This window comes from Mustela nigripes, chromosome 4, assembly GCF_022355385.1.
Source record: "Mustela nigripes isolate SB6536 chromosome 4, MUSNIG.SB6536, whole genome shotgun sequence".
Taxonomy (NCBI): domain Eukaryota; kingdom Metazoa; phylum Chordata; class Mammalia; order Carnivora; family Mustelidae; genus Mustela; species Mustela nigripes.
This window is the reverse complement of record NC_081560.1, coordinates 144530854-144537359: the sequence shown is the minus strand read 5'-3', so window position 1 is coordinate 144537359 and position 6506 is coordinate 144530854.

The window sequence follows — 6506 nt, the reverse complement described above, 5'->3', positions numbered from 1 at the left end:
AGAGCCTGAGTTCTTGAGTGACCACACAGATGGCGTCCAACCAGAAATACCCACAGTGAGCTGCGCCGGGAGCCACTGATTGTGCGGTGGTAACTATTACGGCAGCATAGCTCAACTCACGTATCAGAAAGGGGCAGAAAGAGGAACAGAGCAATTTCCCCAAATCAGCTGGTACTGCACCTGGAAGAAGGGAGGGGTGTTTGCTGCAAGGCAGGACATTAAATGTCCACTCTAGGGAAGCCTGGGTGGCTCAGTCAGTTAAGCGTTTCCGTTTGGCTCAGGTCATGATCTGGGAGTCCTGAGATGGAGTCCTGCGTCGGGATCCCTGCTTCGTGGGGAGCCTGTTTCTCTCTCTAATCCCTGATTGTGCTCTCTCTCTCTATCTCTGTCACTATCTCTGTCTCTCTCTCTCAAATAAAATAAATAAATATCCCCTCCGTAAGCCACAAACCACCTCGAATGTCAGGCTATAAAACCAACCTAAAGAGAGACTCTGGGATGCTGTGGAGGGCGAGATCTGTGGGATTATGTGTTGCCTTACCCAGCAACACCTTGCCTGGGGTGGTCTTTCTTGCCTCATGGGGATGACACTGGGTCCTGGACATTGAGCAGTAATAATAGGAAGAAAGAGTCACTGGTGGGACCTCAAAGTCTCTCAAGCCCACTAAAGTGGAGACCTGATCTTTGTTGGACATGTGTTCTCATTCTAACAGGCGTCCTCTTAGTTAAAAGCTAGAAATCTCCTTTTGGTCTAGTGGGAGGTGTCAAAAGACTTAACTTTTCATATCAGAAAATTCCCAGGAAGGTACAAGGAACTCATGCAGTCTGGAGGGAGGGGACGAAGTCCCGGGCAAAGCGGAGGCCGAACAATAGAAAGCTTTTATAAGCAGGAGGAGTTGAAAGAGGAGGCCAGGCTTCCAGCCCAGCTGGGGTCACAGGCAGCCACCCTGCAGCCTTTTCTTCTGAGGCCAAATTCTTGAGTGAGGGAGGGAATGTGATGGGTCACGGACCAGCCAATCCTTTGAGTTGTGTGCCTATCCTGGTCTAGCTGGCTGAAGGCAAGGGGGTTTGGTTGTGTGGGCCAAACTTGGTGGTCCCCTAGCAGCAGCAGGTGGCTGTTTCCAGGGAAGGAGGGTAAGGGTGGACAGAAATCTAATGTGGTATTTAGGACAGGGACAGTCATTGGCAGAGATATGGCAGGGAGAAGCAGGACAGTTTGCGACGATGGCTAAAGAGAGAGTGAATTCAGTTCTGAGATGGTGGGAGATGGGACCAGTCTTGGGATCTGCAGACCATAGGTACCTCTGAAGGGCTTTCAGCAGGCATAGGTCTGTCCAGCTGATCTACAGGAACAAACATGGTGGTTAAGCTTTGCCCTCAGGAGTCCCACAGCTCTGGTCTTGCAGCTTGGTCCTGCCACTTACACCAGGCATATGGTCCTGGGGCAAGGTCAAGGACTAGGGGGTCACTGAATCAGATGCAGCCCACATATAGGCTTTCTTTGGGCAACATGGTGTCTGTGCATGTTTTGGCTTGCTTGTTAATGTTCTAAAAAGTCTGCATTTCCAGATTCTCTTGGAAGATCAGAAGATCTGGCAACAACTGGGTCTGTGGCCCCACCTGGCAACAAACACCTAGAGAAGCAGATGCCCCTTGGTCGCAGCTGATGCTTGCTGGCTGTCCACAGTCTCTACCTCTCCCCACCACCTTCCCAACACCTATGCCCTGGCATCGCATTCCTCAGCAGCAGTCCCACTACTGTTTTCTTACAGTAGAGAAATAATTCTCCATATCCATGTGCAGGCAGAATAATGGCGTCTCTGTGGTGTCCATGCCCTAATCCCTAGAATCTCTGAATAAGTTAGGGCACGTGGCAAAGGGCAGCTAAATTTCGGATGGAAATAGGATTGCTTGTCACCTGATCTTGAGATGGAGAAATTATCCTGTATGACCCAGTATAATCGCAAGGGTCCTTAAATGTGGAATATGGGGTAGAAGAGTCAGTATCAGAGGGATGAGATGAGACAAAGACTTGACCGGCTACTGCTGACTTTGAAGGTAGAGGAAGGAAGAGGTTCTGAGTCAGGGAGCATGGCATCCCCTGAAGTGGAAAAGGCCTGAAAGTAGATTCTTCCCTAGAGTCTCCAGAAAGGGGCACAGGGCTGCTGACATCTTGGTTTCTAGCCTAGTAAGAATCATCTTGGGGTGCCTGGTGGTTTAGTTGGTGAAGTCACGATCCCAGGGTCCTGGAATGGAACCCCACATCAGGGTCCCTCCTCAGGGAGGGGTTTTCCCCCTTTCCCTCTGTCCTACCCCTCTACTCATGCTCTCTCTCTCTCTCAAATAAATAAAAAATAAAAGCTAAAAAAAAACAAAAAAAAGAACCACCTTGAACTTTTGGCCTTCAGAAATGTATTATGATACGTTTGTATGGTTTTAAGTCACTAGGTTTGGGGTACTTTTTACAGCAGCAACAGAAAACTGGCGCACCTGTCTCCTATCAAAACGGACAATCAGCCAAGGAGGTGATGTCTTTGGGGAAAAAGGAGAGAAAGCATATGTCTTAATGAAAATGAGGAATATTTCCGTGAATTTAATTTGCCGGCAAATTGTATCCTACACCCGACCTTTCCCTGTCTGGTGCTATAGATATTAGGGTCTAGAACCTCCTCTTTCAGAAAGTAAATTACTTAACCTTTCTGCTGCTCACATCTCTCTTCTATAAAATGGCATCTGCCCTGTGGTTTTGTTATAATGAATAAACAAAATTAAGCAAACGAAGCAATTAGTATAGTACTTGACCTGAAGCAAATGCTCAGTAAGGGACGGTACGATTAGCAGTAGCTGGTCATGTTAGGATGGATGCATGAGGCAGAAGACGTTAGGTTTTGCTGCAGGAACAAATTAACACTCCATGTCACGGGCTTACTATAATAAAGATTTTTCATTTTTTTAAAATTCAAGCTGCATTTCCAACATGGATCATGGGCTGCTTGGCTCCACCAGCCCCTCAGGGACCCAGGCTGAGGGAGAATCCACCATTCTGCTGTTGCACCATTTTAACGCATCGCCTCCTTGTCATGGGGCAGGGGACGGGCATGCTGGCCACCCTCACGATGGTAACGAACTGCTGTGGCCTACAAGCGAGCCACATTAGTTAAGCTCACAACCTGTTTTCCAGAATTGTTCACGTGCATCCACCTTGGCGGGTGGGGAGGTGGGTTACTCCCAGGTGCCTGGAAGGTTAGGAGACCACACCTGAGTACGTGATGGAAGTTAGCATCACTGCGGATCTGAAGAGCATGAGACTGGGGCAAAGAGACACATTTCAAAGCTCTGTAGAGTCCAGATGGGAACTGATGTGGTTTTGAATTTCAGTAACAGGATTAGGAATGGGGATAAGATGTCTGATTAAACAGATATTTAAGGGCTCGAGTCGTCAAAGCTTTAAAACGTAGGAAGATAGATGAATACAATAACTGAATTAGAAAATAAAAAAGAAAGAAATCAGAAATAAATCAACAGATTCAGGTATCAATTTGAATACACTAAAAAAAAAAATCATCATGCTTTTTCTTCTAAAACTGATTCACAGACTTAGCCTAGTGCAATCTTGTGCAAACTGAGAAGTGGTTGTGATCATTTCTTTAACAATGATGGACACAGTGGAGTCCTGTGAAAAGAAGTTTTAGTAAGCTGAAATCAGTCTGAAATTATTTAAGCTTGGCACTAGATCATGAGAAATGATAAAACATGGCAAACCTCACAGTTGAAAAGCAGATAGGTGACAAGTATATTTTTAAGGTATTATTGATGAGTTTGCTTCCATTGAAGACGGGAAAGTAAAATGATCATAGATCCTGCTTCAGGGATAAATGAAATATTTAAGTTTTAAATAACATACGTTTTATTACCCCTTTTGTCAGGTTTTTGATATTTTTCAAGTACTTCAACAGTGTTAGAAAACTGAATTATTAAAAATTTTAAAAAGCATGTATGAACTGGAGAAAAACCGTGGTGGTCAACGTCGTAGGAGAGGTCAAGATGCCCGTGGAGAGACGGCAGACTAAGGAAAGAGGGCAAGACCGCCAGGCAGAGAAGGTGAGGGCGAAGGTGTTGCCTTGAAGGGGGTTTTCCGGAAGCAGAGCCTGTGACCAGGATTCTTGTGAAGTTGGTGTATGGGGGGGGGGGGTCTCTTCCAAATGCACCTGCAAGAGGGGCAGGGAGCAGGGAGAGCCCCCCATCCCCTGCTCTTGGCTTGATCACAGAGTGAGGGATCTGGAGCAGAAGCACACCACAGCGTGGTCTCCTGGTCAGGATCGAGGGCTGGCATTTTATACTCCGCGTTGGTCACCCCGTGGGGGTGGGGTGTGGGGGCCCAGGAGGGCAGATTTGGGTAGGAACCTGGTGTTAACACGGTCTTCCCTTGCACTGCTCAGACCCACTTGCTTCTCGCCTCGAGTTTACTCCACCTGCCCATCGGGAGACACGGGGTGATCATCGGTGGGTGATGTGGGGTGCAGCTTGGAGTGTGGTATGCCGTTCTTTCAGGACCGCATCTGCTCCGGGAGCTGAGCTGCGTCTTGAAGAGGCCGTTGGACCCTGAATGGGGTCTGCAGCTTCTGCCTGGTGTGACACACGGTGGCCCCAGTGAAATCTCTGTGTGTGTATCCACGGCCACACCACCTTTTCTGTGTGTAGGCGCTCTTGGTCTGAGAGCCCATGTCCGTGTGCTCCCAGGCAGCGGCCATGGCCTAAGTCTCCACAGCAGGGAGAAGCAAGCCCATCCCTAGAGTACAGATCAATCCTGGCCAGGGTGTCCTTTCTAGGATAGAGGGGGGTCCTGGGTAATAAGTGTGCCACCAAGGGGCTAGTTGTTCTCATGGTGTGTTAATGTCTCAGAGACTCAGCACGGTCTCTGTTGAAGACAGGGTGGACATTCAGCTGTGGTGGCCACCGGGCCGGGCTCGGAGAGAGGGAACTGAAGCTGGTGGGCTCCTGTATAACTTGATCTCTGTCTCTAGGATACTCTCTTCCTGAGCCCAGGTCGTGCAAGCCTAGGTGGGGGTGAGGGGTGAGAACAGAGACTGGCTGACGTCTGCTGGCCGAGTCGTCCAGCATCCTTGGTTGCCCACTGTCCTCCGCAGCGGACGCATCTGTAAAAACATGCTACGTGGATGCTCACACTTGCCCTGTCCCACAGGCCTACACGCCTGCCTCCCACCCGGTGCTCCCTGTCCCTCCAAGGTCAGTCTTGCTCTGTCCAGCCTCTGACCAGCTAGGTAAGCCACTTGCCACGGCCCACGATTGTGTGTATGCCCCTCTCTCAGGTCACCTCTCTCCTTGCGAAATAGATGGCCAGGCGTCCCACTCAAATCCCTGCCTAGTGGAAGGATTCCCTCTCACCTCGGCCTTTCCGTCTTGAGTGGGGCTCCCCCTGTGGCTTGCCCCCACGTCCTAAGCTGTTTCACCTGTGAACCAAGTTCACAGCTGATCATAATAGACCCTCTAAGTGGCAATAGGTATTTGCCAAGGGGGAGGGGCGGGTGCAACTCTCCCCACCCCAAGTCCTGGGGTCTCACTCCTTCCCTGTTAGGGGCTTGATGTTGGTGCAGGCCACCTGATGGCACAGAGTGCTGAGCACTTTCTGAGGTTCTCCTGCTGCTCCAAGAAGCCCTGCCCTGTTGGTCCAGCTGCGGGAGGTGAGTGTTGCAATGCTTCCTTCCTTTAGTGCTTTCCTTGGACTCTCACAACTTTGTTTCAAATCGCCAAGTAAGAGATCTGAGATTGTAATTTCCTTTCTTTGGTGAATCAGTGGCACTTAGCAACAGGCACTCAGGTCCATAGTCTCAACGCTTGTTCTTTCCTCCTACCTGCCACAGGCCGGCTGCACGGCCCCAGCGGACGTGGCCCCCTCCCCCTTCCCTGCGCTGTCACCAGGGACAGGGCCTCGTTCCCATCTGGTCAGGAACCGTCTCCAGCATCCTATCCTCAGAGGCTGGCTCCCAGGCCTGCTCCCACTCCCTGCTTTAGGTCTGGTTGTCTAGGAGCAGAGCCCAAGATGGGCCTTCAGATTCCTGTGATGCCCCGAGGGATGGCTCTCAGGGGAAACCTACAAGGGAGGCGGTGAGGCGGAAGACAGACAGGGACAAGGTCAAGCAAGCATACGGCTTTAGGGAGAATCTGGTCTGATCCACAGGGAAGACTCTGGAACATGCACCGCACCGCAGCAAAGAGGCTGTCCTGCGATTGATGTGAGCGCCCAGGCTTTGGCTGCGGGGCTTCCTGGCGGGGGGCTGGGGGGGGTGGAGGAGTGGATGTGTTCCAGGCAAGAAGGTTCCAGGCTGCTGAGGGCAGTTCGCTGGTGGAGAGAGGCTGTGAGCCATGTTCGCCAGATGCAGGGGAACTGGAGGAAGCCCCAGGACCTAGTTGTGGCAGGAACCCATGAATGCGACAAAGAAGCCATGGTCAGAGGTGCTCAGGCAGACTGAAGACCCAATGGAGGG